The sequence below is a fragment of the Gossypium arboreum genome, chromosome 2 (assembly GCF_025698485.1).
Source record: "Gossypium arboreum isolate Shixiya-1 chromosome 2, ASM2569848v2, whole genome shotgun sequence".
NCBI classification, from domain to species: Eukaryota; Viridiplantae; Streptophyta; class Magnoliopsida; order Malvales; family Malvaceae; genus Gossypium; species Gossypium arboreum.
The window spans coordinates 54521406-54544806 of NC_069071.1; the positions used below are offsets into that span (position 1 = coordinate 54521406).

The following is a 23401-nucleotide window of genomic DNA, read 5'->3' on the forward strand; positions in this document are numbered from 1 at the left end:
AGATAATGGGGAATGGTATTTTATCAATCAAATCTGTAGAAATTTTAATAATAACAAGAAGTACACTTTTATCTAATTATTTTTTGGTGTCGAAATATACCATAAACCATTGATATTCAATACTTGTATTAAACATATTCTTTTATTAATGTTATATACTGTATTATCCTTTTGATTCAAACCAGAAATGTGAGTTTTTACTCATTTTTTTTTATTCAAATTCATACCAGAATTGAAGTAAAAAAGTGTATGTATTTGTGGAGTTGATAGTCAGCATATAAAACAATGCATTTCAGTTTTAGAAGTTGTCAACTAGTGTCAATCTTATAGTTGCGTCTGGCTATAAATCCTCTAAAATAATAAACAATGACAAATTCACAATATTCATGATCATGATACCACTTATTTTAATTGCTTTTGGTTGAAAAAATCAATTAGAAAATGATTTAGCCACATAAAATTCCTATTTAATTATTTTGTTCTACAATGTGGGTAATAAATGCAAGTCTAGATGTAGGAGAGGTCAACGTTTTAATTTTATCCTATTTTTTTATTTTTCTTTAATTTATTATTTTGTTATAATTAAACTAGATGGGGTCATTGATTCGGTATTTTTAGATTTCATGATTAGGTAAAAAATAATTGATAAAATATTGCTCATACTGACTTTTTTAACTGTGTTTGATGCTATTATTAGTTGTGTTCTCTTTCTTGGTTATTATTCCCGTTTTGGAAAGTTGATTTTGATTGAGAAAAAAAAATATTAGGATCCTATCTTGATTTTGGCACACATGTAAAAAATATACTTATGTGACATTTGATTTTCTTAATTGTTTTACTGGCTGAAACGAATATGTTCGTTTACACAATAGATGAGTACTTTAGCAGTTGAAGTTAGTGGTGAAAAAGTCAAACCAATGTGGGACAAGAGATTGACAAAAATATTTTATGATATTTGTATTAAAGAGATATTGAAAGGTAATAGACCTAGTACTTATTTCACAAAAGATGGATGGTTGAAAATAATGACCAACTTTGAGAAAGAAATAGGCAAGGCTTATTCACAAAGACAACTTAAAAATAGGTGGGATGCCCTAAAAAAGAATGGAAGGCTTGGAAGAAACTTAAAGGCAGAGATACTGGTCTAGGGTGGAATCCTATAAAGTAACCGTTGATGTATAGAATGATTGGTGGGAGAGTAGGATAAAGGTACTTTAATAATCCTAATTTTTTTTCTTATTTATGAGGTTATTGATAATTACTATTATTAAGCTATCATTTTATATGTAGGTTGTGCCTAAAGTTCAAAAATTTAGAACATTGGGTATTGATCCTAAATTCGAAGGGAGGTTGGGCCAAATGTTCATAGGGATAGTTGCAATAGGTGATAAAGCATGGGCACCTTCTTCTAGTACACTCCTTAGTGATTATTTTGAGGATGTTGACAATGGAATACCTGAAGAGAATGATGAAGTAAATGTGAGAAATGATGTTCACATTTTAAATGATGTTCACATTAATGGAAACATTCAAAAAAGAAAAACATCTGAGATATCAACTTCACATTTTAAAATTGAAAGGAAGAAATCATCAAAGCAAATTGGAAGGGTTGCAAGACTGTCCCTCAAATAGAAAAATTATGCAATGCAATTGACAATACGAGTCGAGCCACATCTAGTTTGACTCCTGTTATGGATTCATATGATATTCTACAAGTAGTCAAAGTGCTTAATAGCATGTCGGAGGAAGTTCCAGAAGCTAGTTCGCAATACTTTTTCTCACTAAAATTATTACTCAATAAGGATAAACAAATTATGTTGTTATCAATTAATCTCAAGATTAGAGCTTTGTGGCTTAAGATGGAAATGGAGGATAGTTGAAAATTTTCTGATCTTCTAGGGTCCAGAGATATCTACTATGTGACTAAACAACAATGCTAAACTAATTTTATCAATAGTTGTTTATGTTTGGTTTTTGGATATTGAATTTATGTTCTACTTATTTATGTGTAATCTAGTTTTATTAATGGTTGTTTATGTTTGGTTTTGGATATTGAATTTATGTTCTACTTATTTATGTGTAGTCTAGTTTTATCAATGGTTGTTTATGTTTTGTTTTTGGATATTGAATTTATGGTTTACTTATTTATGCTTAGAGCTAGTTTTATCAATAATTGTTTATGTTTGGTTTTGGATATTGAATTTATATTCTACTTATTTATACTAAATTAGTTTTATCAATAGTTGTTTATATTTGATTTTAGATATACAATTTATTCACAGGTTATGAGTATGGTTGAGAATTCTAGCGGTGATGAAAGTCATAATGAAAGGAAAAGAAAGAGATTTTACAACGTATGGAATGTTTTAACCGGTTATTTGTTGTTTCATCTTCTTCTGTGCAATTATATTATGAGAAGTATATATTGAAGCAACCATGCATGAATTCAAAATAGTTAGGTGGGACATGGATCCAAAAGATCCTTGACGGTCACAAATCACGTTATGTGATAAATTTTAGGATGTCTAAAACTATATTCACAAGTTTGTTGAGAGTTTTAGAGACAAGATACAACTTTCAAACTTCAAGACACATATCTTCTCGTGAAATGTTGGGAATTTGTTTATACATCTTGGGCACCAGTGCAAAAGTTTCCCAATGTCGAGAATGATTTCAAAGGTCTGGAGCAACCATAAGTTGCTACTTTACAATTGTGCTTGAGAAAGTTTCAAGGATGGCCATTGATCTAATTGGACCTGAAGATCATTTTTTTAGCTCAATACCCGAACAAATACATAATGATTCTAGATATATGTCGCATTTTAAGGTTAAAATTTAATTTTATATTATTATATTTTAATATTTTTGGTCGATTAAAAATATGCACGAGACTAAGATGATTATTTGTTCAGGATTGCATAGTTGCAATTGATGGTACTCATATTACCACTATTCTTCCACCAAATGAACAAATTCGTTATATTGGAAGAAAAGGTGTCCTGACTCAAAATGTTATAGCAGTGTTATGTGTTTCACCTTTGTCATGGCTGGATGGGAAGGACCGACGCATGACATTAGAATATTTCTTGATGCAATTCAAGATCCAAAATACAAATTTTCACACCCACCAAATGGCAAGACATTTTATTTATTTTCTTAAATAATAAAGTATAAGTTCTTTAATTGATAATTTTAAAAAATAATTCTTGAATTAATTGTTTGTTATATTATGACATGTAGAAAAATATTATTTTGTTGATTCTGGATATTCTCAAATGAAAGGTTATCTTAGACCATATAGAGGTCAGCGATATCATTTACCTCACTTTTGTAGAGGTAGACCGATATTTAGTAAAGAAGAGATATTCAATCATTCACATTCATTATTACGTAATGTGATTTAATGAACTTTTGTTGTTTTAGAAAAAAAAGGGTCACTTTAAGGGATATGCTAAGTTATAGTTTTGAAAAGCAAATGATGATCGTTATTGCTATAATGGTGATACACAATTTTATCCGAAAACTTTTCAGTTGAAATGATGCAGATTTTATGGAATACGGAAATATTAATAGGGCATATGAGAATATTATTGATTCAGAAAATGAGCATGGTGGAGAAAGTGAGGATAATGATAATGATGATGGTGAATCAAACAATTCAAGTGGTTTTGAAATGGAAACAAGAGATGATATAGCTTCTAGTTTAATAAATTCACTTTAAATTGTAAATGCTATGTAAAATTTTTAGTATTTTAATTTGGTATATAAATATTATCCCTTTTTGAAACTTTAATCCAAATACATGTAGTATTTTAATTTCTTAGGTAACTTGTCACAGGGCTAGATCTTTCATTATCCTTTTCTCAAGTGAGGGTTCTTTAAGAACTCCTCCAAGGCACCAATTGTAGAGCAGAAGCGATTTATGCCAAAAGAAGCAACCAAAAGAACAACAGAAAGGGATGCACACAAAGTGTTTGAGTGAATGCTATCTATTCTCTTATTCACAAAGAATAATGAAACAATGAATGGAGTGAGTACAAATGAGGGGGAGGCTCTCTATTGAGTACAAATGAGGGAGAGAGCTATAGTTGAGCTCCCCCAAAACCAACGGTCAAGATACATTTACATCGACGGACGACATTAACCATATCCCATGATTTAAGGGGTTTACAAGATATGCCATATCAAATCCTATCTAATCTTTACAAGATATAATTCCCTCTATCTTCTAAGATTAGTTACCAAATTAGCCTAAGTTGTCATATCTTCGTTGTTGGGCCAACCAGGCTTCAATCTGACAAGCTTCTCTAACAATTCCTTGAATAGGGCCAGTTCTCGTAGGCTAAATGATCCCAATCTAAACAATAGACCTCCATCGAATGCATTTGGTACAATGGTCACGGGCTTTGAACTGCGGCTCGTTACATTCTCCACCATCCATTCTCGCAACGTCCTCGTCTCGACGCCTTAGCTTTTCCCTTCCTTCGGGACTTTTGCTTCGGCTTCCATCACCTCTTAACTCTAGCCATCCTGCTCGTTGCATTTACTTAGGTCAACTGTCCCACTTGCATCTCTTCTTTACCCTTGAAGCCTGATGCATCACCTACCTCTCCCACAGGTGGAAGCCTTGTTGATGACTCAGCCAACTCTGACGCTTCACTTGACTTGAGCCTTGTTGGTCCCAGCTTCACTATTTTCATCACAACTTCTTCCTCTAAGTTCGATGACAAACTCACCTGTTCCTTAGGTGGAAGCCCCTCTGATGACTCACCAAGCTCAGACGTTGCCTTTCCTTTGACTACGGCTTACTTTGGACAGTTCCGCAACTCATACAGACCATGGCACAAGAAACACTTTACTCGCTTCTTTTTGCTCCTCTTTTCCCTTTCGGCTTCAATTTTTCCCTTGCTTGAACCAAGCTTCTTAGACTCCTTGTCTACTCTATCGTTCCCTTCAATGACAGACTTACTCAAAGACTTCTACAACCTATGCAGACCATGACACAAGAAGCACTCCACTGGCTTCTTCTCGCTCTTGGCCTCTTTAGCTTTGACACCTCTTGCGCTCGAATCAAGTATCAAGGCCTTACCCATCGGCTTCTTCTTAAGCATGGATTTTTTCAGACATTTCTTTAACATATATGAACCATCGTAGAGAAAGAATTTTAGCTTGTCCCTTTTTCTCTTAGGTTTCTTCTTCCTAACTCGTGGTTTCCCATTACCACCATTGTTGCTGTTGCCATTGCCATCAACATTGTCTTTCTTGTGATCCTTTTCACGTACGCCACTTTCTTTGGACTTAGAAGACCCAAGCTTGTCTTTCCCTAGACCAAGCTTAACCACAGATTCCACTACCGCCATGGCTTCCGATAGCTTTTGGATACCTCTTTGTTCCACCTTCTATCTGACCTACAACTTCAATCCATTTCGAAAAGCAAGCAATGCTTCTTTCTCGGTCACATCTGAAACTTGGAGCATGAGTTCCTTAAACTCTCGAACATACTCCCCCACTGTGCCCCATTGCGTTATCCTTTGCAACTTTTCTCGAGCTTCTTCCTCAGCAAACTCTGGGTAAAATTGTCTTTTCAACTCACACTGGAACTCTTGCCACGTCCCCATCTCACCTTGCCTTTTACCTGTGATCCTTCCTCGCCACCATAAAAGCGCAATATTAGTAATAAACATTGAAGCAGTATTTACCTTAACTGCATCATCCAAGATGCCTTTGGCATGGAAGTAGTTTTCTATCCTCCACAAGAAATTGTCCACATCGTATGCAGACCTTGTCCCCGCAAACTCTTTCGACTTCAAGACATCCTCGCTACTGAGTGTTGCACTTGACACTCCTTTCCCCATGGCTGCTCGGCACAAGGCTCGCTCTCCCTTAAGCTCCTCTATTCTCGTGCACAAAACCCTCATCGTGGCCATTGTTTCCTCCTTCAAAGCCTTTACCATGGCTTCGAGAGCATCGTTCCTCTCCGTCAGCTTCTTCCTTTAGAAATCTAGCAGCTCTTGCACGCTATCCCTTTGGGAAGTGAGACACGTGGTTACAAAGTCCCTAGACTGCTCCCTCAAGTCCTCAATGCTTTCCCCAAGCGTATTGTCTAACTCTTTTGTGTCCTCCATGGGCTCCTCAAGTTTACCCACGTGTTCCTCAACAACCAACAGCATCTCCCTCAAAGACTTTCTTGCCCACCTTTGTTCGAACTCTTCTTTTAACATCCCAACGGTGCCTTCGAACCAAAAATAAAATAATACAAATGTGTTAAAATCATTAATTAAAAATAAAAAAAACAATTTTAAAATAATACAACTGTGTTAATATCTAATTACAAATATTTAATGATTATATTTAAATATTTAAATATAGTTTATCTATTCTAATTAAATTTAATAAATAATTAATATTAATTACTTTAAAATATTTAAAATTAATATTATATATTAAAATATTACAATAAGTTATAATAAATTATTTTTATATTCTTGCTAAAATATCATAATATTTACTAATTTGAACATTATTTGAATGCATATTTTTTACTTTCCAATATCATGTCTCAAATGGACATTTTATTTCTCAAAAGCACTTTTTGATAGCAATACTAAACACTTAAATTTTAAACAAAACTTCTCAAAAGCACTTTTCCACAGCACTTTTCAAAAGCAATACTAAACTAACCCTTTGTCATTTTCTTAAACTAAGCTAAATTTTTATCAATTTAACGCCTAAAATATTCAATTCTCAACAATGGCATCTCATCAAAACTTCACTAATTGATGAAATTGATCCTTGGGTTAGCTTACTCAAGCTTCCAAGAAAAAAAATCTATAAAAAATCAAAGAAAAATGAGTAGGGACTTACTTGAAATTGAAGCTAAAAGCTTGAAAACTCTTAATGACATTTTCTTCTTCTTCTTTTCTTCTATTCGATTGGAGAAGTCGAGTTTATATCTCTTCCCACCAAAATCTCACTTATATAGTGGGATTAATTTGTAAATTAAGTTAATGAACCTTAATTTAATCAAATAAATCTTAATTTGTTTAAGTTAATGGCCATTTCATCTTACCGTCCACTGACACACACTTAAAAATGGTTGTATTGATGTTTTAAATATTTGGTTAATTGCAATTTCAGTCCCCAAGTCATTTTCTAATTAAAAATCTATAATGATTGAATTTTACAATTTAGTCCTTAGGCCCTAATTAACTACCATTTTAGTTAAATTAATTATCCAAATTTCAATTCATCTATATAATAACTCTGTAAATATATTTATTTAATATTTATGAAATTGGTTTATGGAAACGAGGCCCTAAAATCATATTTTCCAACACCACTGGAAATCGAGTCATGATAAACTTTATCAATATATACAATTGATGGAGGTAATAGAGTGTGCATAATAAAATTAAAATGTATAAACATTTTAAACAAAGCTTTAGTTGAGTGGTAAATTTAAGGTTTTTCTAATACAATTGGTAGGGGTTCAAATATCACCATATGCATAATTTTTGTACTTTTTTAAATAAAAAGACAAAAGCACTCTCGAATTATATAACTTACTTTAAATATGAAAAGACATTTTAGCAATTTCCTATCAAGTTGGTGCCTAGTTAACTTATGACACAAACTCAATTAGAAGTTTAAATAATAAAACATTTCACATATTAGATTTGTGGTCTCAAAATCACTGTTATCGACACCACTGAAAAACAAGATATTACAACTCTCCCCACTAAATAAATTTTCGTCATTGAAAATCTTACCAGAGAAAATGTTCAGATACTGAGGTTACATATTTTCTTCCGTTTCTCACATCACTTCTTCAATCCCATGTCGTTTCCATAACACTTTAACCAAAGGTACGAATTTATTTCTCAATTCTTTTATTTCCCAGGCTAAGATCTTTATTGGTTCTTCATCATAAGTTAAATCATGCTATAATTCAATTTCATCCGTAGACAAAATATGTGACAGATCAGACTAGTATCATTGAAGCATTGAAACGTGAAAAACATTATGAACTCTATCGAGTTCTAGAGGTAAAGCCAATCAGTATGCTACCGATCCTATTCTTTCAAGAACTTCATACGGCCCAATAAATCTAGGATTGAGCTTCCCTTTTTTTGTCAAATCGTAACACTTTCTTCTAGGGCGAGACTTTCAAGAATGCTTTTTTGCCAACAGATTCAAAAATACTTTTTTGCCAACAGAAAACTCGATATCTTTCCTTTTCAGATCAACATAAGATTTCTAATGATTAGATGTAGCTTTCAAGTTATCTCGAATAATTCTGACTTTTTCTTCAGTTTCTCAAACTAAATCAACCCTGGTTCACTTCTTTTCACTCAGCTCAGACGAAAATAGAGGACTTCAACGTTTAGGCCCATATAAGGCTTTTATATGGGGCCATTTTTTATGTTCGTTTGATTACTATTATTATACACAAATTCAGCTAATGGAAAATACTTTCCCAGCTACCCTAGAATTCAATGATGCTACACTGCAACATATCTTCTAAAATCTGAATAATTTGCTCAGACTGACCATTCGTTTACGGATGAAAAGTGGTACTAAAATTCAACTTCAAGTCTAAAGCTTCGTATAACTTACCCCAAAATATGGAAGTAAATCTCGAATCACGGTCTAATATAATTAACAATGGTACACCATGCAGTCTCACAATTTTAGAAATATATAATTCAGCCAACTTCTCAAGCGAGTAATCAGTTTTAACAGGTATAAAGTGAGTCGATTTCATCAATCTATCCATAATAACCCAAATATAAACTTTTCTTTCTAGAGTAAGAGGTAGCCCTAAAACAAAATCCATAGTGACTTGTTTCCACTTCCATTCAGGAATCATTATTGGTTGTAGCAAACACGGCTTAACCTGATGCTCAGCTTTCACCTACTGGCAAACTAAGTATTGGGAAATGTATTATGCTATTTCTCACTTCATACCAGGCCACCAATAATGTTACTTCAAGTCATTATACATTTTCGTACTCCTAGGGTGAATTGAGTAAGCACTATAGTGAGTTTATTTCAACAATTCCCTCTTTAACTCTGAATCATGTGGTACACACAGTCAATCTCAAAAATATAAATATTCATCATTCCTAATATGAAAATCAAATTTCTGATCACTTTTACCTAAGTCAAACTTCGTTAACAACTCTGAATCGACTTTACGTAATTCTTGAATCTTCAATAAGAATACTAGCTTTACTATCAACTTTGTGACAACCCTAATTTGACCCTAGTCGGGAAGTGGTTTCGGGACCACAAAACTGAGTCACAAAAATAATTAAATGTTATATTCTATGCTTATTATATGTGAAAGTGCATGTGTGAAAGTATTGTGCCTTAATTTTGTCATTTGAATGTGGAATTAATTAAAAAGGACTTATGTGAGAAATGTTGAAAATGTGATAGGTTGAAGTGTAGTAGCCAAATATTGCATGGCTTAAAATATGGGGATTTGCAGGTCAAATTTCCCATTTTTAAGTAAGTGGCCGGCCATGATGATGGTTGAATAGCCATATATACATTATATATTAATATTATAATAGTTAATGGCTTAAATTATGAAATAAAAGAAAATTAACTAAAATAAGAAAAGATAGTAAAAAGGAAAAACAAAAATGTTTTATTCATCTTCTTCCTTAGCTTAGTCGAATCTTAAAGAAAGAAAAGGGAGATAAGCCATTCGGTCACCTTTAAGCTTGAATTAAGGTAAGCAATTCATGTTAGTTCTTGAAATTTTAGCATATTTTAAGCTAGTTACTAAGTCCTTTACTCAGCCTATGTCAAAATTTTGAATTGTGTGGTGATATGAGTAATCGGCCATGGAAGAATTTGAGGAAAATGGTTGTTGTCTTTATGTTTTAATGAGTAATTGTGGATGGGTGAAGTTTGAGCTAGTTAAATGTTCATATAGGTGGTTTGGATGATAGGAAAAATCAGCTTGTGTGTATGTGTAGTTGCCGAATGTGAATTTAGATAACATTTGTGTAGTATTTGCTTTTTAAAATGATGGAATGAGGATTTAAGCTTGATAAATTTTTTGTTAAGAATGAATGAAAGAAATATGTGTATTCGGTTATGGATGATTGGATAATAAATTGGCGTGGATGCTTTGAATATTGAGTATATATTGTTATAAGTTGAATTTAAGGTTTGTTAAATTGTCTTTGTGATTGCCGAATGTGTGTATATCAAAGAAAAATTTGTTAAAGTGTTTAGTTAATTGATATTAGGTTAATGGTGTGTGTATAAATTATTTAAAATAAAAACTTTGTATGAGTATTAAAGATTGTATATGAATTCAGCCTTGGGAGAAATTTTAGTATAAAATGCTTGAATGTTAAATAGGTTATTGCTTTAATGACCAAATGTGCCAAAGGATAATGCATGAACTAGTTGATCAATATGTGTTAAGGAAATGTATATAAATATCTATTTGATAAGCTATATATTCGGCTATAAGGTTAAGATATGTATATGAAAATATGATAAGCCATATGAGTTTTGTGTTTGTATATGTGAATTAGGTATACAATGAATATTCGGCTATGAAGGCTAAAGGTTAAGTCATAGAAATTTTGGTGATATTCATATTCAGTCATTAGGGTTATATGTAACTTGGCTATGTGGGTTACGTGTTAAGGTAATTTACTTATTTGATATGTGTATTCGGTCATAAAGGTGCACATGAGGAAATGTTAAATTAATGGTATTAAATTGCTTAATGTGATTAAAAATGTGTATGACCATTTTGTATTTGAGCTAAAAGTAGCTATATGACCTATCAAATTTCTTGTCATATTCGGCCATAAGCTAGCATGATGGGACTTTAATAAGTTGAATTTGTTTGAATTAGCTCAAGAGCATAGAGAACCAAGGTTGGGCAAAGGAAAAGGGAAAGTAGTTGAATAGCCGATCCAAGACTGTTCGAAAATATTCGAGGTAAGTTTTAAGTATTTAAACATAAATAATATTTGATAATGACATGGCATATTATGAGAATTAAGTATTACTTGTAATGTAAGTATAAGGCCGAATGGCAAATATATTATGGAAGTAAAAATGTGATATGCTTTTATGATTAAATGATAAGTGTTAGATGAATATGAGTGAGATGTTATGTGTAAACTATCAAATGATAAGTGCGAATGATGAAATGTAATAAAAGTGAATAAAATGTAGGATGATATATTTGAATGATGCTAGCACCTAATTTGGTGTGATTGTGTTATATGAAAATTGTTGATTTGAATATCGTACAGTACTATTTGGGCCTTTGAGCCTAGCAGGCTATGATACCGGTGAAATACTATTCGGGCCTTTGAGCCTAGCAGGCTATGATGCTGGTGAGATACTATTCGGGCCTTCGAGCCTAGCAGGCTATAATGCTGTGAAATGATATCGGGCTTCGAGCCTAGCAGTTTAAATGCTGGTGATTTGATAAAAGTCAAAAACTAAGATATCTCGTGTTAGAACGGCAAATGAATACATTCAATAAGTTAAGTTGGCCAGGTACGTATTATGTACTTATATGTGGGTTTGAATTGATTTGAATCATAAGTGTAGAATATGATACATATGTGAATAAATGTCATAACTATATCTATGATCATGATACATTCAGTCAAAGTATGTGAAAGTATTTGATTTATTTATGTTATATGAATCCATATTAAGTGAAATAAAAATGCTAAATGTGCATTATGTGCTTGTGTATATTCGGCCAAATGGCAATATATCTAGAAAATGGCCTCTTGAGAAATTGAATGATCGAAGTATAATTGAGTTTATTTGTTTGCATTGCTTAAAACTTACTAAGCTTATGAAAGCTTACTCTGTTTGTTATGTTTCTTTGTTTTATAGATCGTTGACTCTAGCCACTTGCTCGGGAATCATCAGCAACTTGTCACACTATCTATCGTTTTGGTACTATTATGTTTTGGATCTAGTCTGGCATGTATAGAATAGACTATAGATGAATGATGTTTTGAGATGTTGACTTTTGACTGTCGGTATAAGTCTGAATTTCGATCTTTGATTTTTGTTTGGCTATGTATATAATTGCTAATGAACTTATGTAAATGTGATTGTACAAATGTAGTGTTTTGAACTGGTAGCACTTCATAACCCACTCTGGCGACAGATACGGGTTATAGGGGTGTTACAAACTTAGCCTAAATAGAACCATCACGTTCTAATGTCAAATTTTCATTCATAGCCCGTAAAGAAAATAAAGACTTTCAACTCAAAGCGTCTGCAACAACATTAGCTTCCCCGGGATGATAGTCAATTACTAAATCATAATCCTTTAACAATTCAAGCCACCTTTGCTAACACAAATTCAATTCTTTCTAAGTTATTAGATATTTCAAACTTTTATGATCAATAAAGATATGACATTTTTCACCGTATAAATAGTGTCGCCAAATCTTTAAGGCAAAAACTACTGCAGCCAGTTCCAAATCGATTGTTGGATCATTCTGCTCGTTAGGCTTCAACTGTCTCAAGGCATAGGCAATTACTTTTCCACTTTGCATCAACACACAGTCTAAACCACAAAGAGATGCCTCACTATACACAATAATTTTTTTCCCAGATTTAGGTTCAGTTAAAACTGGAGCTTCAGTTAACATACTCTTTAGTTGCTTGAAACTTTTCTGACATTTATCGGTCTAGACGAAAGTAACATATTTTTATAATAATTTTGTCATTGATGAGGCCATAATAGAATTTTTTTTAACAAAGCATCAATTATATCTTGCTAAACTTAGAATGCTACAAACCTCAGAAACATTCTTTGGAACTTTCCAATCAATGATTGCATATATTTTATTCAAATCAACATGAATACCATCAGCTGAAATAACATGACCCAAAAAATTGACTTATCGCAATCAAAATTCACATTTGCTAATTTTTACATAAAGTTGCTTGTCACGTAAAGTTTGCAACACAATTCTCAAATGCTCAGCGTGGTCTGATGCATTCAACGAGTAATCAGGATATCATCAATGAATACCATAAAAAATCGATCCAAATATGGTTGAAAGACTGATAAACCATAAATATAACATGTTTTAATCCCATGCTTAGTGTGTTTTTGGATGATTTATTATATAATTTAGTGAATTTGATGCTCCTAATCCTTTAATTTCATGTTTTATACTTAGGAGAGCATAGGGGAACAAAAGGAGCGAAAAACGGGCCAAAAATGGACAAAACGGGCTGGTTTAAAGATCCACATGGCCAAGACAATTTTCACATGGACTGAGCACACGCCCGTGTGATTCACACGAGCTAGCCACATGCCCATGTGGCAGCCCGTGTCGATATCGCTCCCTGTTTCTCAAGCATGCAAAAAAAAGCCAATTTTTAGGGTTTCTGAGCATTCTAAAGTCTATATAAACACACTAAAAGTAGACCTAAAGGGGGCACGCGGAGGAGAAAGTAGAAATTACTCGAAGAATGCCAAAAGGATTGAACTCGATAGTAGGATCTCCTTCAAGACTGAAGATCTCCCTTCAATTTCTCTCGAAGTTTTTGAGTTTCTTTATGTTTAGTTATTTTCCTATTTTTGAGATTTTTTCCCAAAAGTATGAACTAAACTCCCTAAATACCTAGGGAGGATGAAACCTATGATGGATCTTACTATTTAATGATCAGAATTACACGATAAATACTTGTTCTTGTTATTAATTATGTGTTTTTAATTCTTGCTTTAATGTTTTCAGGATATTAATTCAAGTTTGATGTGTTTATTCAGTAGAGCAAAAGTCCCTGTTTAAGAGTACATATTACATAATTAAGCGGAATTGATTGCAATCCTAGAAATAAGATGACATAAATTTGTCGGATTAGAGTCAAATCTAATAAGAGAATCTATAAGTCGATTTAATGCGACAATAGTGGTTTTAATTAGAAAGAGATTTCAATTAATCAACCTAGAGTCAATTGTTCTTAGTCTCAAAAGATAAATTAACATAATTTAGGGATTTTTACGAATCAGGGTAAGTGAATAAATCATTTGATTCAGAGTCAGAATAATAAGTGAAGTCTAGGTAGATTCTTCCTTGGGTATTGTCTTTATTAATGGTTTATTCGATTATTTCCTTAACTCTCTGCCGCATTCAATAGTTAATTAGTTTAGTTAATTTCAGATTAAAACAAATCCATTTTATTTTTGGCTAAATAATAGAAAGATAGTTAATACTAGTACTTTTAGTCCTTGTGGATACAATATTCTGGACTCACCATAGCTATACTACCATTCAATAGAAGAGCTTGCCTTTGTCGTGATCATAGTCTAATTTAGTGAACCATAAAACGATCATCAAGTTTTTGGCACCGTTGCTGGGGACTAAAATATTAGGAACACTAGATTTTTATTACTTTAGCCATTTTTATTTTATTTTTTGTTTTACTTTTAATTTACTAACTTTTCTTTTATTTGCTTTTGGCAGGTTTCTTTAATTTATGACTGGAAGAAATCCGTCAGGACCTCTTTTATTTGATAGAAAAATTGAAAGCACAGCTCGCAGAAATTGTAGAGAAATAAGGCAGAGTCTATAGTATATAGAGGAAGAGGCACGAGAACGATACCAATATTACTGAGGAGTTGGCTGAAAGTTGGAATAATCTGTTATCTCCTGTGGTTACCGCGAATCTTGTAAATCAAAATCCTGCTCCTCGTACTATGTACGACTATGCCAAGCCTAATTTAGCAGGGCTGCATTGAGTATTGTGAGACCTGCTATTGCTGCAAATAACTTTGAACCGAAATCGAACACCATTCAGATGATCCAACAGTTTATTCAGTTCGATGGTTTGCAAGATGAGGATCCAAATACTCATTTGGCTAACTTTCTAGAGTACTATGATACTTTCAAAATTAATTGCGTTTCTGATGATGCCATTCGCCTTTGGTTATTTCCCTTCTCATTGAGGAATACAGCAAAACAGTGGTTGAACTCTCTACCACGAGGGTCCATCACTACATGGGAGTAAATGACCGAAAAGTTTCTGTTGAAATACTTTTCGCCGGTCAAGAAGACAAAGTTTAGGAATGATATCTCTTCCTTTGTGCAATTTGACTTAGAGACCCTATACGATGCATGGGAGAGGTATAAGGATTTATTGAAAAGATGCCCTCACCATGGGTTACACTTATGGTTACAGGTTTTGACTTTCTACAATGGTTTAAACCCCTCAACTAGACAACTGATCGATGCATCCGCTGGCAGTACCCTAAATAACAAAACATCTGAGGAGGCTTATGAGTTTATTGAAAAGATGTCACTGACTAATTATCAGTGACAAGTCATGAGGACAAAACTGACAGAAGCCGCTGGTGTTTTCAACCTCGAAACAGTCACCATGTTATCAAACTAGGTTAAGCTCTTAAATAAAAAGATTGATGGTTTATGTGTTTCTACGTAGGAACATCCGGTGATACAGTGTGACACAAGTGGAGGAGGAATGAGTAATCCAGAATGTCTAGCCTACGACCTTAGCACTATGAATGAACAAGTGAACTATATGGGTAACAATTCTATACCTCAGAATAACCCTTATAGTAATACTTACAATGCAGGTTGGAGAAACCATCCCAACTTCTCTTGGGGTGGTCAAGGCAATCAAAGACCACAACCCCCTCCAGGCTTTCAACCACCTTACTAGTAGGAAAAGAAGTCGAACCTTAAGGAGATGTTGATGAAATTCATCTCGGTGTTAGAAACTCGTTTCTAAAACACCGAAACAACACTTAAAAATCAGCAAGTGTCGATTCAAGGGCTTGAGAATCAAATAGGTCATCTTGCTAAGATGATCTCGGAAAGACCACAAGGTAGCCAACCTAACAACACCGAGACTAACCCAAGAGAGTAACTTCATGCCATTACTATTCGATGTGAAGAAGAGTTAGTTGAGTCCAAACCAGAACCAAGGGAAGAAAGTGTGATAAGTAAAGATAAGGTGGATGAAAACCAAAGTAAACAAAAATCGGTGAGTACAGAATACACATCTTGTGTGCCATACCCCAACGCGACAAAGAAAGACTACACAGATGAACAATTCGGTAAATTTCTTAACCTTTTAAAAAAATTGCATATTAACTTACCGTTTATTAAAGCTCTTTCGCAGATGCCCAACTCAGTTAAATTTTTAAAGGAGTTTCTGGCAAACAAACGGAAGTTAGATGATTCGTCACATGGGGAATTAACTGCAGTTTGCTCAGTAATTCTACAAAACAAACTACCCTACAAGTTGAAAGATCCAGGGAGTTTTACTATTCCTTGTTTAATTGGTAATCTAAATATTGATAATGCTTTGGCCAATTTAGGGGTGAGTATAAATGTCATGCCCTATAAGATGTTTAAACAACTAAGTCTTGGGAAACCTAATCAAACTAGGATAAGTATTCAACTGGCAGACAAAACTATGAGATTTCCTAGGGGTATTGTTGAGGACGTGCTCGTTAAGATTGATAAATTTATATTCCCAGTAGACTTTGTTGTTTTAGACATGGATGAGGATAATGACTTACCTTTAATTCTAGGTTGGGCCTTTTTAGCAACTGCTAGAACTATAATAGATGTTGGTACAGGTGAACTAATGCTTCGTGTAGGTGACAAAACAATCACGCTTCAGGCTCGTGATTCGGTTAAGACATCGAGTGATGAATATGATTTTCTAAATCCTGACAATAAGACTAATCATATAGTTCAACCCTCTTTGTAGGAAAAATTTTTAAGGAGCACAAATGAGCTACGTTTTAGTTCATATGACAACATTAGAACAGTTCATGAAGAACGAAGGCTTCAGATCAATGAACTAGATGAATGGCGGACACATGTCAAGGAGAAACCAACAATACATAATGCCGAATCAAAATAAAGCCATGATGAGCAAAAAGATGAGACGAGCCAATTCAAGGTAGGGGATCAGGTGTTAGTAGATGAAATCAACCCTCGAATTTTCACTTCAGAGCTTGACGAAAATAGAGCAACTCCTTTAACAGTACTCAATGTCTTCCTTACGGTACACTCGAGGTAACTCATTCTCATTTCGGCACTTTTAAGGTAAACAGTACTCGACTTAAACCTTATTTAAATAAAGGAATTAACAGCGAGAAAGAGGAGTCTCGACTCCGTGATCCACCGTGACCATGTGAATGAGAGGTAAGTCGAGCTTAGGCTCTAAATAAACGCTTCTCGGGAGGAAACCCGAGTACTAACATTGCTAATTTTCTTATTTTTTATTATTATTATTTCATATTATTTCTTTAAAATTAACAAAACACTAAAATGCAGGTTTTTGACCCACATGGCCTGGACACACGGGCGTGCCCTAGGCCGTGTACTTAACATAGGGGTGACAATGAGTTACACGGCTGTGCAATATGGCCGTGTGACCCACACGGCCTAGACACATAGGCGTGTCTTTGGCCGTGTGGAACTTGGGACTTATTTTTTATTTTTCAAGGAAATCGACAGAAATCTACACAGCCATGCGACACGGCTGTGTAACCCACACGGCTAGTACACACGGGCGTGTCCTCGGCCTTGTGAGCCCTGAAGCTTAAATCCCTAAAAATCGACAGAGACATGGGTTAAAAGAATCCACACGGGCATGTCCTATACCATGTGAAAATTGGAGCTTAATTTTTTGAATTTAAGGCGAGGCACATGGCCATGTGTTCGGACACTCAGGCGTGTGGAAGACCACATGGGTGTGGGGAAAGTGAACAACATTGCACATGGTCATGCGATACGGCTGTGTGAACCACATGTCTTGGACATGCGGGCATGTCCAAGGCCGTGTGAAGACTGGGCTTAGAAATTTAATCGTATACGGGCTATACAGAGGCCACACAGGTGTGTGACATGACCATGTGGCCCAACACAGACCGTTACACAACCGTGTCACCCTTAAAGCCCTAGCCCCACTTTTTCTTTCCATTTGTCATCTTCTCCAAATCACCCAAGAACTGTAGCCGCTGCCGCTCCTTCGTCTTTCTCACCGTCCATCGACTGACCGCCACACCTTCTCCCTCTCCCCTTTCCCCTTTTTTTTCTTTCTCTTCTCCCCCTCTCCTCTTCTTTCTTTTATCTTTCCCTCCTCTTTTCCTTCTTCCCCCATCAGCACCTTTCCTACTGACCCCCCGTTTCAACCGAACCCCCACCCATCCGCCACCAGAAGCGAGCCAAAAACCTCACCCATGCTCAAATTCATGTACAACCACGCCCCATTTTCCCTCACGCATTCGACCCACAACGACCCAACCTACTGCTGAACCATCGCGCCTCCCTTTCCATCATCGGCCACCGTCGGTTTTCATTCTTCTCCCCTTTTCTTTCATTTGTTTATTATTACTCTTTTTATTATTATTTCTTCATTATTATTTTACTTTGTTTCTTGTTATCATTGATTTTCTTGCTTATTTTCATTGCTAATCATTATTGCCTTCTTGATTTATTCACTATGGTTTATTTATTCACTTCTCCTGATGTATTTTGGAATAGTTCTTGAATTGATTAGGTTCATATTTGATGCTAGTTTAATTTCATTCAACAGAATTTCAAATACAGTTTGTTGGTTCTTTTCTTGATAGTTTTACTTATTCATTTTATTATTGATTCTTATCAGTTTAATTATTCATGTTGCTTTTTTATTTGGTTTTAGTATCCTGATGATTAGTTTGCTCATGTTCACGGTTATTTTTCTTAGTCCATTTGATGCATTTCACTTTAATTGTTATATTTAGCATGCTTCATTTTTCATACATATTGTTTTAGGAGCAATTTCTTATTTAGGACTACTTCGATTTTTGCTTTCTGATTGGGTGATTTTTTTATTTATTAATTTAAGTCTCCTACTTACTGATACATTATGACAAACACTCGAGGCAAGTTCAAAGTTTCCGTCCCCGCTTTGAAAAATCGGAAGGGCCCCAGTGGTAACTCCTCCTCGAGCACATCTACCAAGGCTCGCCATCCTTATCTTCGATTTTCGGTGTACCCCCAGAAGGATCTGTACCAGTTACTTCAATAGCGACCACTTAGCTTAGGGCGCTGCATTGATTGGGCTGCATTAGAGCAGGTCCATTTGGCTGATGATATGCGTGCGATTATTGCCATAGCCCCATAGGATAGGTTCTTCACCATTATCGAGCCCACTTACACAGAGCTCACCTTAGATTTCGGTGCCACATTTTCAGTCCAACAGGTCATGTCAGTCTATGACGAGCCAGGCACCATCACTTTCCACCTTGGTCATTTGGTGCGATATATGAGCGTCCTAGGGTTTGGTGTTGCTTTGGGACTCTACATAGAGGAATTCATGAGCGTCGAGGACTTTCTTCAGCTTTATAGGCATATTCATCACCTACCCTCGTGTTGTTGGATTGATCTCACTAATAGCCTAACAAACTATGATGCGAGTCGCTCGAAGGCAACGTCTCTCCCATCGGCCTTACGGTTCCTTCATGCTCTTCTAGCTCATACATTGACAGGTCGGAGAGAGAGCACAGGAGTAGTTAGTACTTATGATGCCTATTTCCTATGGAGCATGGCCCACGGCCAATGTAACACCCCATACATATAACCCAGGCCGAAGTGAAATACGAGGCATTACCTAACTTGATCTCATGCACAAAAATATTCCCCGAGTGACCGAGACTTGGTCCCATTTTATAAAATTCTAACTTTCTACTTTAAACTTATTATTATGGACTTACGAGCCCCAAATTGACCATTGAAAACAATTCGGGATCAGCCCAGGTCCTTAAACCATCTATAGAAAATTTGACTTTGAACTAGGGCACACGCCCGTGTAGAAGGGAAACATGCATGTGTGGCCATTTCAACATGGTTGTGTTGATGGCCCATGTTGAAACACCTCTTACCCATATCCAAGACTGGGACAGGGTACGAGGCATTATTAGACTTAAACAGAAACAAACATGCAAAATCGAGCCATAAAATTTCATCCAATCTAAAACCCTTCAAAACAAGTTAAAATGTCCTTAATATGGACGTACGAGGCCCAAAACATACCTTATTGTTCTCCAAGCCATTGATCACCCTTAAACAATCATACACTCCCATATGTTCATTAGCAAACTTCATGATATATATTGGACACTTAAATATACAATGTTATAGTGTCACTATGTGTGACAGCCTTAAAGTGACCCTAGTCGGAAAGCGGTTTCGGGACCGCTAAACCGAGTCACCAAATTATTTGAATATGATATTTATTGTCTAAAATATGTGAATATGAATGTGTGAAAGTTTTAAGCTTCGATTTAGTAAATTGCATGTGAATTTAGTCAATAGGACTTATGTGTGACACTTTTGAAATGTGATAGGTCAAAACATAAGGATCTATTAGTGCATGTAATAAAAAGGGTGGACTTGCATGTCAATTTCCCCTCTAATTAGTAGTGGCCGGCCATGACAAATAGGGTGGACAACGTGTGATGGGCAAAACATGTCATAAACATGTTATGTTGGTGTTTCATGGGAGGAATGATAAAATAAGAAGCATGGTAATAAAATAATGGAAGGGAAAATGATGAAAACAAAGAAAAAAAAAAGAGTGTCCATCCTTTTACATTTTTTTTGGCCGAAAGTTCTAAGGAGGAAGGAAGAAGGAAGGTGCTCTCTTGCTTCATGTTCGGCTTGGAAGAGGATTAAGAAGAGGTTCGGCCATACTTGTATCTAGGTTAAGGTATGTTGATGTTGTTCCATGAGATTCATGCATGCTTTTAGTTGTTAGCTTAAGTTCTACCTAGCCCATGGTTCAAATCTTTGCTATGTCATGGAGATGATATTCGGCTAAGGTGGATTGGTGTTGATGTCAATTGCATGCTAAAAGTGAAGCTTTGTAATGATCCATGTGATGGTGGATTGATGACTTTTGAATTTTCTTTTTAGCATTTTTGAGTTAGACATTAAGTTCTTTGTTTAACCATGACCAAAATTGAAATGGTATGGTGTTTTGATGCATTCGGCCATGGTAGGAAGTAGAAGAGAAATATGGTTGTTGTTCACATTATTTGGCTGAGAAATGGTAGTAAGGTGAAGTGCAAATGTTAGTGTTTGATTTACTAGTGTATATAGTTGTACTAGCCGAGTTTTGAAATTGAAAAAGGGCTTGAGCACCATGTGTGGTATTGAGATTGTTTGAGTAAATTCATAGTTATTTATATGATGAATTCGGTTGTAGATATACATGCTTGAATAAGATGCACGCATGAATGAATAGATGGATTGGTGTTGCATGTGTTCGGTTATAGGTAAGCATGATGATGAATCTATCTTGACTTGGATAATCGGCTCAAGGAGAAATTGCTAAAGTTCTTAGTAATTGATATTAGGTTAATGATGTGTGTTTTCGGTCATAAAGGTGCACATGAGGAAATGTTAGATTAATTGCATTAAATTGCTCAATGTGATTAAAAATGCGTATGACCATTTTGTATTTGAGCTAAAGGTGGCCATATGACCTACCAAACTCCTTGTCATATTCGGCCATAAGCTAGCATAATGAGACTTTAATAAGTTAAATTTGTTTGAATTAGCTCAAGAGCTTAGAGGACCAAAGTTGGATAAAGGAAAGGAAAAAGTGATCGAATAGCCGCTAAAATCGTTCGACAACATCCGAGGTAAGTTTTTGAGCAATGAGACTTAGTTTATGATTTAATTAAGTCATGATGTATGAGCATAACAAATATACGGGGATATGATGATTCTACTTGAATTATATGATGAGTTAATTAGTCTATACATATGACGGGTAGCCGTATGTGCATAGAGATCGTGTCATAAAGCAAACTAAACCATGCTGTTGTATGTGGCTAGTGAGCAGAAAATGGGAGTGCTTAATACGTGACTCGTGTTTGAACTCTAATTATGAAAATGAGATATAAATGTGTCATGATTTATTGATATGTGCATGAATATTCGGATGATAACCGGCTAAGTCCCGAAGGCATTTGCGCTAGTGACTAGTTCCGGCTAAGTCCCAAGGCATTTGTGCGAAGTTACTATATCCGAGTTAAGTCCCGAAGGCATTTGTGCGAGTTACTATATCCGGCTAAGTCCCAAGGCATTTGTGCGAAGTTACTACATCCGGGCTATGTCCCAAAGGCATTCGAGCGAGTAGCTATATCCGGTTAAATCCCGAAGGTACCTGGCTTGGGAATGAGCGATCTTGCTATAATAACTTCAATTAATACGCTCGTAAAATCCCAAATGATGAGGTATGTTTCAGATATGCATTGAATTGGTTGATTCCTTACAAATAGTATTCGTCAATCGATAAATGAGCTACCGCCTTTGGCTAAATTGATCTCTTGTGTATGAATATAAGGGTCGGTAATGTGAAGTAAGTATGATATTGAGAATTTGTGCATATGAAATTATCCGTTTAGCCATACGAATGTTATACTTTAGTTGTGTCTAATTTCATGGCTCAAAACTTACTAAGCATTAAATGCTTACTCCGTTTCTTTGATTTTCTGCTTTATAGATTCTGGTTCGTCAGCTATCGGACTCGGGATTGTTGAAGTCGAAGTCGTCCACACTATCAAAGGCCCTTTTGGTACACTTTTGGTTGAACTTTTAAATGGCATGTATAGGACTACCCTTTTGATGTTGGTCATGTACCCTTCAGTATTGTACAAATTTGGATAGCCATGCGAAAATGGCTTATATATATTTTTGAGCATAATGTTATAATCATTTTGTATGTATATGGTTATTGAGAGGTGTGGATATGCTTAGCAATGATTGGCCATCGGAATGGTTAATCACGATCATACTCTGTGCTATATATGCTAAAGGGTTAGTTGAATCATGGAAACTATGTAATAGGTAAAGTCTACCTTAAAGGCAGATGCTGACAGCAGTAGTGGTGTGAATTTGAAAAATCACTAAAAATAGTAGGAATGGAATTAAATAGTTAATAAATTATGTAATCGAACCTTGATGAATCTAATTTCATATGGAAGAAACGAAACGGTCATATGAGTCGTATTTTAAGAGATATTTATGTTTTTGTGGGACAGGGCTAGAGCGATTTCTGGATCCCCTGATCTGACTTTGGAAATTCATTATAAATTAACCAGAGATAATTAGAAGTCATGCCATACATGTATAGATTCCTTTTTGAATCTAGTTTCATTAGAAATAAACGGCATAAGTATTTAAGCCCTGTATAAGGAGTTATCTAAATCGCAATGCAGGAAGGTCAGTGTAGTCGAACCCTGTAACAGGGGAGACTTTAACTAATAAACTGTACTAATTGGCTTGACCAAAAATTCTAGAAACAAATTTGTGGATGGATATATGAGCCTAGTTTCAGGGAA

The 23401-nt window shown here is 35.0% G+C and overlaps 1 non-coding gene across 1 annotated transcript; it reads right to left on the minus strand.

Annotated features, from left to right (window-relative positions):
- Positions 1-15084: 15084 nt before the first annotated feature.
- LOC128290054 (small nucleolar RNA R71) lies at positions 15085-15191 on the minus strand. The gene has a single exon (XR_008279695.1). It is a non-coding gene; the product is annotated as a small nucleolar RNA R71 (small nucleolar RNA).
- Positions 15192-23401: the final 8210 nt, after the last annotated feature.